Source organism: Dermacentor silvarum, chromosome 1 (genome assembly GCF_013339745.2).
Source record: "Dermacentor silvarum isolate Dsil-2018 chromosome 1, BIME_Dsil_1.4, whole genome shotgun sequence".
In the NCBI taxonomy this organism is placed as follows: Eukaryota; Metazoa; Arthropoda; class Arachnida; order Ixodida; family Ixodidae; genus Dermacentor; species Dermacentor silvarum.
The window spans coordinates 252,018,966-252,026,988 of NC_051154.1; positions in this window are offsets into that span (position 1 = coordinate 252,018,966).

An 8,023-nucleotide genomic window follows, 5' to 3' on the forward strand; every position below is an offset into this window, starting at 1 on the left:
GTTCGAACCTGCACGCTTATTCATTCTTTTCAAGGACAGCGACCGGCTGTTCCATCATCCTTCAAAACCGCGATTTTTACGAATTGTATAGAATCCCACTCCTCTCGGCAACGCACTACGTGGAATTCAGAGTATTGAAATAAACACAAAATAAAAGTTTTACGATTGCTATCGTGATCGTTACGCAAACAAAACGCCATTGGGAGACGAAGCTTAAAGGGACACTACAGGGGAAAATGATTTCTTCTGTACCAGTAGATTACCCTTCAACAATACCGAAAACACCACTCTTACCACGAGAAGCCCATTGATAACCCTGAAAGAAACAAAAAAAAAACAAGGAAAGATCCTTTAGGTGTAACTTGAATAAATAAATAAATAAATAAATAAATAAATAAATAAATAAATAAATAAATAAATAAACGCTTAGCACCCACGTCGAGGTTCTGCCACAGCAACTTATGACGAACTCTGGCTCTGGTAGACCACCGCAGAAGGTACGCGCCCTCGCTCCTTCCGAAGACTAAAAAGCTGCGAGAAATAATCTTTTTATTTGTACCACTCCGTGTTTTCCCAGTGTTCAGCTTCAATAGCAACTTCCCGCGATCACTATTTTATGTTCCCACTCATCCGCATTATATCAAAAAAAATGTGAAAAGCTGCGAAGGCATTGGACGCAAGTACAGTCAAACCTCCTTACAACAGAATTGGTTTTACCAATTCCCCGTAAACCTTCCATAACAACCCATGCACTTGAAATCTAGTTTTAATGAAGCAAGAGATTACGGTAGAGCCCATCTCCCGATGACTTGCGAGAACAATGCGATTAGCATTCGAGCAATGTAGCGACCCACCATATTTTGAAGTCACGTTTGTTTAACACCGATCATGGTCATTCTGAGAATTCCGTTGCTTCGACTATGTGCGACACACTCCGGTATCGTCCCACTTTGCAGTGGCACTCGCTCGCCCAGATCACCCACTGTGAGCATGGCGGCATGAAAACGACTGTACGGCGCCAACGCAGTGACGCCGATGGAATGACGAAGAACGAATGACGTCGATGGAACGACAAAGGCTAGGTATGACGACGACGGCAGCTGCACAACAATGAGATGACGATTCTTAAACGATGACGATGGTATACCGACGACAGCGTGGCTACGACGACATGAGGGCAATTGGATGACGACGAGTGTATTACGACAATAGCGTTACGACGTCTGTAGCACGAAGCCTGTGTGACGACCATAGCGTGACGGCGACGGCATGACGAGAGTCAGATGACAAAGCTGGAAGGACGACGACGCAACAGCCACGACGGCATCGACGACCACGAGCACATGCATAGTGGCCCAAATTATTAGTGTCCTTGGGCCACTGGGTCGGCGTAGATAGATAGATAGATAGAATTAGATAGATAGATAGATTCAAGTATATAAGCAAGAATGCTAATCACATTAATAAGGAAAGAGTAAATGAATGTGCACGTCACCTGTTCCGCATCACCCATTTGCGGTTCCATGGCAATCGTCCTTCCACACACTTTCTCCGGAATTTGTGCATGATCTGGGAGTGTTGGCGAGTGCCATTCACAGCCATAAGCTCAATGTATTATCGACGGGCCCGTGGGCTTGTTTGGCCAACTTATAAAAGCCTAATTTCCGCACGAATTCCGATAGCCGTTTCATCTATACAATTGAGCCGTGGACGATCCAGAATACTTTGTCATTTCTGTCTTTAATGCGTAAGCATACCTCGGCGAGTACTCGGGCAATTATGTTAGCGCGAAAAGCGTGACAACTTGCCCATAGGAATACATTGGGATCCATAGAAAATGCATAGAGAGGGGTGGGCCAATGTGAAATTTAGGGCCAACTTGAAATTAACAGCACAGCCAATTCTCAAAATTTCTGTAATTTTCTTTGGCTTGTTTTACGCGCAATTCAGTAATTTAACTGAGAAATAAAGTTTTAGAAGACAACGCAGTGACATAAGCGTATAGCTGCCGCGTACATCCTTTTTCCCATGTTGATGCTTTAAGATCTGCCTAGCATCTGTGGGTAAGAACAAAGCTAGACCATTTCAGCTTACTTTGAAGGGTATTAAAGACAACACATGGGAGAATGGCCTGGCCATAGAAGTCTAACACGCGGCCGCGTTACGCACCTTGTTCAAGATTTCAGACCTCACTGGTAGGCAAGTCTGCTCCAATGTTGCGTGGGTCAAAGAGGTCACCACTAGTGTTACTTACGGCATCGACAAGGCTATTAGGATGCTAATTTTGAAAGACTTGAAAATCTAGCAACATATGGAGCTCTTAATGCACATGTATACAAGCTTCTTTTGTCGGCAACTCATTGTCGGAAAGTTACGTCTTAAACAGCCAATAGCTTCTGTCGTATCTCAGTGTGGGTCATTTTGGACGCGTAGTTTGTTTTTCCATGTCAAGACCGCTCCAGCACCGAAAATACATGGAGCTAAAACATGTGACCAGTCTGTGCATAAATACGACCGCATGCTCCCGCTGCACTGATCCGCGCTGCCCTGACGCCTTCAAGGCCACTGCTCTGTTAGTGCTCCGTCTCGGGTCCCACAATGTCTCATCCAAGGAACGCTCCCGCATTAAGAATTAAATGGTCATCTCGAAGCAGACACTGAGGGATCACTCATTTCACCGAGAAACTGTCTATATAGTAAGAAACGGCGCCGACGCCACTCCCCGTAGCCGACGTTCATCAAGCACTACCACAGTATCTATGAAGCGGATGCCACCTTCATCATCACCACAAACTCTCTCATACAGGCCAAGTAGACTTGATTCCAAGGGCAAGGCAGCACCATAGAGCACGGCTGCTAATGTTTTGCGCCAATAGTCCTCCCGTTTCTTAAGCTTAGCGTAAACTCAAGGTGAATTTAACGCTGCAGCGCCTGTTTTTATCTCACCCCCCCCCACAGGTACTGGATATTTAAGCCCAGAACTTTCCCCAGTGTTTCATTGATTGTCTGTAATGTAAAAGTAAATACTCCATTTCCATTTATTTATTTGAAGGCTCAATTTATTTCGAAAAGAAAAACATTTTTCGTTTATCAATAGCCAATTGCAGTTCTAGAGGCTTCGGCATACTATTTCTTCTCGTAGTCCTCTTTGCTTCCTTTGCTCCTTAACATCCACCGTCGCCCGCGATTGTTGACCTCTGGTGCCTGCGAAGAGAACAATGAGCGTAATGTGAAAGGCCAGAACTCGCATCGCTCACCTTCACAAGTTTCACTATATGCAATTAATGCAGACGATTTGTTTCTGGTACCTTGTGCGAGTTGAGGAATTTATGGTGTGCCCCTATACGCTGAGAGCATAGTCGTTCCAAGGCTCCTGTACGTGTCGTAGTCCTGATTAACTATGTGCGTATTATGCCATCTGTGAATTTTCTTACATCTGTACAAATGTTCATCTTGGACCAAGTCGCAACCTCGCGTACATATTCGCAACTCAATATACGCGCATGTGTACGGACTCAGTACAGTGTGTGGTGAAACCTGTCCTCGGCCTTTTGTATCTGCGCATTCACTGTCTCTAGGAATTTATGTGGACTTCATTTACTTTCTTCTCTAACTCTGCTCTGGTTTTTCCTAATAGTGCCGTTATTTGTTATTCCACAATATGTTTTTTTATGTTATTGTTATTATTATGATTATGTGAAAAGAAGTCACCGTTTTACAGGTGACTAAATCCATTTCAATAAAACAAAAAGTGCGTCAGCTATTATACACTTGTCTTCCACGTAAGGGACAAACGGCCTTTATTATAATTATAAAAAATAATCTGAAGTTACTGAACTCTTATTACCAACCGATGAAATTCGTCAACGATACATAAAATTCACGTGCGCAGGCTACTGAGAAATATTTTACCCGTAACTCGTCTAAACCACACTCGAAAGTACAACTTCACTAGACCACAAACTCTGAGGCATATTGGATAATTTAGTGTATGCACAACGCCTAACCACGCTACTATATCGATCGTGTATTAAACGTTTCTCCAAGCCCCTTCACTAAACACAGGAGATGATCCGCCCAGAATAACGTTGGTCTCTCACAAATCAGCACTTCTAACAATAGCAAAACTTATTTCTGTTAAACCTGCCGCATTTCTGAATTTTAAACTGAACTCGCCATGCCCCCATACAATACCACTGACACAGTACCTATGAAGTGTTGAAATAGCTGTATTGTTTCTGTTCATCGGATGACAAAGGTTACTATAAGCGATTGCGCGTATTGCATCATTGCACCCCAATTTCATTTATTGATACCTGTCATTTTTTATGCAGCAATAAAATTTTAAGAATGTGCACAACTAAGAGGGAGGTAAAGAAAAGGGAGGGGGGACCACAACATTACAGAAAGGAGTGAGAAGCAAGTAAAATGTCACTGTGAATGCTTCATGCTTTATTATTTTTGCGCATTGCCTTTGAGAAGGAACGTCGCAAATATCTCCCGGCTCAACAAGGAGCGAAATCTCGGACTACCTTCGATTACTGCGCTCCTAACATTTATGTCACCGCCCGTACTATCGGCGTCAAATAAAACGCGAACAGAGGAGCGCGTGGCCGAAGCATAACTGAAGGTATAGTGCGCGCCGTCCTGTCCTCACCATTGACAGGCGCGCACATCCGGCTTGACCGCACTGCGAGGTGATGCTGCCTCATTTCGTTTCTGTTCTAGTTCTGTTTTAGTTCAAAGAGAGAAAATAAAAATCGAAGAATACTAAAATATCGGAACATAGGGCGAGTATTATTGCGCAGTGTGCTGAAACCGTAAGTGCTATCGGTTTCAAGTGAAACGCGAACAGCGGTGCGCGTGGTACGCTTCGCGCCATCATCATAACTGCGCCAGTATCTCTTCTTGCTTTGAACTAAAAGAGAACCAGAACAGAAACGCAAAGGGGAGAGCATAACCACGCAGTGCGGTCAAACCGGATGTACGCGCCTGTCAATGGTGATGACTGGACGGTGCCCACTATACCTTCAGTTATGCTTCGGCCACGCGCTCCGCTGTTCGCGTTTCATTTGACGCCGATAGTGCATATAGCCTATGCGTGCACGTTTTCTCGTTTTCGCATTTGACAATGATACCTCGAAAGTTCCTCACAGTCACAAGACCTATCATGTATTCCATGAGATACCGCAGGTTTGGGTGACGTGCAAAGTGCCAAGTTGCAACTTTAAGGCATTGGTGCAACAGCTGCAGTTGGTAAGGCGCAAAAGAAAACAGAGGACAAAAAAGTGGTCTCAAATCCACGCTATGAAAGTGGTTGGACAGCGAAGCTGTAAACCACAACTAGAACAATTACCCCTTGCGACGTAGCTCGAAATTATTCACGTGGCGACATTTACATGCACTTTACCTAATTATTAGCCTAAGACGTTTCAACGGCTTGCGACTTGGTTTGCGCCGCTACTCCGTGCACCTACAAAGAGTGGACCAGTGAGAAGAGAAATGCACTTAACCCCTCTTGCGCCGCGCCTCGTATGCACGCTGCTCCTCAGGAGTCCTCACTACATGTGGCCTTCCCATAGCACTGTCACAACACAAATCAGTTGCTAGGCGGGTTCTTCTTTTACATACCAAAGTGTAGTTACGCTATATACTCCCTGCTCGTATGCTATAGCTGCCACTTCCCGGCAACTGCAGCTCATGCAACCGTAAGGTTAACGGGGAAACGCTTGTGGGGAACCCTATGCGCGAAGGCGAGCTTTCTGGTTCTTTTGTTTTCTTTCCGCCGCACGGTGGGCGCCGCCGCTGCTATGGATGCGCGGAGGCGAGCGCCATCTGCTGGTGCTGCAAGGAACCCTGCAGGGCAAGCGGCGCGCGCATCCCGAGTGTTTGCCTACGAAGACGACATACCATAAAAACATACAGCTTCGCTGTAAAAATTATGCGGATGACACGCACTTCTTGGAATCTATGTGAAGGCAAACCTCTCGTGAAGCGCTTAATGAAATGCTATAAACTTGCCCATTTCATTCCTGGTGTCAGGAATGAAACAGAACTTCTCCAAATTTCAAAGCTGGTGTCATGGAACCTGCCAGAAGCAACGCGTCCCTAATCGGTGAGAAACAAGGTGACCGCAGCAACACGCTACCGGCACCGTGCACAATTGACATGGCATTGAATGACAATCAACCCGAGATTGCGGAACCGGTGCCCAGTGTCTCTTTGCCAAGCCCGGAAGAACAGCAGCAGCCGGGGGCAAGCATAACCGTGCCTCCAGAGCCAAGGACACGACGTATTCGTCGCACTCAAGACCATCACCTCGCATCCGCATAAGGTGGAAGAGAACTGTCGTGCACGGAGGAACTGAAATGCAATTTAAGGCGCCCCCGCTTTCGGTAGTTGGCGCCTGCGGCCTGACGAAGAAGGAAATGAAATATATCTCGATTGCACGTGCTATAGAGAAGATCGTAATAAACATGACGACGCTTTTCTTGAGGGCCTAATACATGTTAGCAAACACAAGCCCGGGATGGTACTGACATTGCTCTTATGATTCTCGAGAAAATTGCGGCTTTATATTCTTCTATTCCAAATACGTTCCCAGTTATTCCCAATTGCACTTTCAATAAATTCACGTGGCCATTTCGTCTGAGAAGCTGTCGAAATAATTAAAACGGCGCGCCACCGTGGCACGAAGATGCTGCAACTGCGCTGACCCGGCTCGCCTAGCCTACCTGAACCAATGATCGTAGCATTCTGACAAAAAAAGAACATATTGGGATGATAGGGCCCTATTACGGATTTCCTGGTTGCTGTTATTAACCACATAGCAATAACGACAGGCTCCAAACTGTTTTTCGCGGCTTCTGCGCGTCCTCTGCCGTATACCGCCACTGGTCATTTCCTTCTATTTGCATGACTAAGCAATGCGCGCGATGCCCGCAAGGAGGGGGGGGGGGGGGGGGCGTTGCGTGTCCGTTCAAAACTTGAGCGCTGGTTCCCCATAGGTGGTGCGGCTGTGTATCTAACCTATGGCGGTCATTGAGACGATCGCGACGCTGGTGGAACGTGTGCGTTAGAAGAGTGCAGTTCCATGCGCTGGAGTCCCCCCCCCCCCACACACACACCCGATGTATGTTATTACGTAAGCAGGGAAGCGATAAGATTTTGTCATACTGAAGAAATCTTCGGTACATATATTGCACCCACATGAAGCACTCAAAGTGCATCAAATTGTAAATGCTGCAAATACAGCAGCCTGTCGCGTTGCTAGCACGAAACCATTGATGGGAGTTTCTGACAAAGCATGAAATGATTCGCATACGGCTCAGTAATGTGAAAACAGTTCTCCATTATGCGTTTCTCTATGTCTCTTTCTTGCACTGTACTCCACAGCCTAGAGTTTAGTTCACTTCAGTACTGGTCGAAGGCTGTCGAATTCGGCATGTGTGGTATTCCGAGCTACGAAGGGAAGATGAAAAGGGCGAAGTGTAGATGGCGCTTGTGTAAGCAAAGTAGTCAAATAATTGTGTTTTGCACTTTGCGACTGAACAAGAAGAGAAATTGTGAAGGCAACTCTGCTTTTATTGGGTTCCCTTGATCACGAAACAGCGAAAGACTCGGACAAGAAGTCGGTCAGCAGTAAATAAACCATCGGATGGCCACTATAGTAATTTTTGAGATATATTACCTCTTTTTCAATTAATTCTACGCTTTCGGTATTAAAGCAACGCAAGGAAAAAGAAAATAATAGACAGGGAGGACAAAAGGAGCTCAATCAGCAAACGAAACTCGAGAAAAATATAGAGATGCAGTGACTGCCGGAGATGTAAAGTTCGTGGATTATATAAAAGGTGGTTTCCAAGCGCTAGAGACCCAGAATAATGCGACGGGTACCTTGAACGCGGACCTTTCGGGATGCAACGAGCCACGCAGCGTCTAGCAACCACGTGCGGCTTTTTCTCTCTCACTATGCCATTGAGAACTCTCTTCTTTTTCGATGATTTAATGCGCAAATCAATAT